An 885-nucleotide genomic window follows, 5' to 3' on the forward strand; every position below is an offset into this window, starting at 1 on the left:
GACATATCTCTTGGTTCCATATAGAATATGCAAAAGGATTGTTTTCTGCAGACTCCATGATTACTTAGTATTATAAATATCAAACTCTGTCTATGGTCTATTTATATGTTGAGGAAATGCCTCGAAATGTAGCTTCCAAATAATGATTTCCAGGTCAACACATTGAATGTTAACCTCCACAATGGGATCAACGGATCTGCAGATACCGCTACATGTCGAGTCGAACACAGCTATACATATATGTTCCCTGCTTGTGCCTTTCATTCACAGTCTGCAATTTTCCCAAGAACCAGAATCAATGTTAAATGAGGTAAAAGTTTTAGAGTCACAACAGACTTTGTATAGCCAAGCCAAATAAACCAAGCACCCAACGTAACATCTCCACTTGCCTATTTGTGCAGAAAATGACTTGATCATTATATAGTAGCACCGAGAAGTTAGATGGAGAATGAGGTATGAATGCAAAGTAGACAAAACAGTTAAAATCTTACTGATTATGAGAAATATAAGAAATCAATTCTCTTGAAATGGCGTATAACCGTCCAATAGCGTGACCGAAGTACTTGTTCCTGTTCTCACCAAACTTCCAATTCTAAATGTATATATATATATATCTATTAGAGTTATTGCCAGCGCCCTGTTCCGATATTTGTTAGCTAAAATAATCCATCCAACATAATTGAAAAAAGAAACCAACGAAATTGTAAAGTTATCATCAGCTGAGATGCTTTTGCTGTCCTGACACATTGCAAGTTTAGTGATTTCACTGTCAAAAGCAACAAACTAAGCAGTCATATACATCCGAGACATTTATTTACAAACGGTTCCTAGCACAGAAAAAGTATATTATTATGTTACGGATGATAAGTTTGAGGCATAAATACA

This window comes from Brassica oleracea, chromosome C7 (genome assembly GCF_000695525.1).
Source record: "Brassica oleracea var. oleracea cultivar TO1000 chromosome C7, BOL, whole genome shotgun sequence".
Lineage (NCBI taxonomy): Eukaryota > Viridiplantae > Streptophyta > Magnoliopsida > Brassicales > Brassicaceae > Brassica > Brassica oleracea.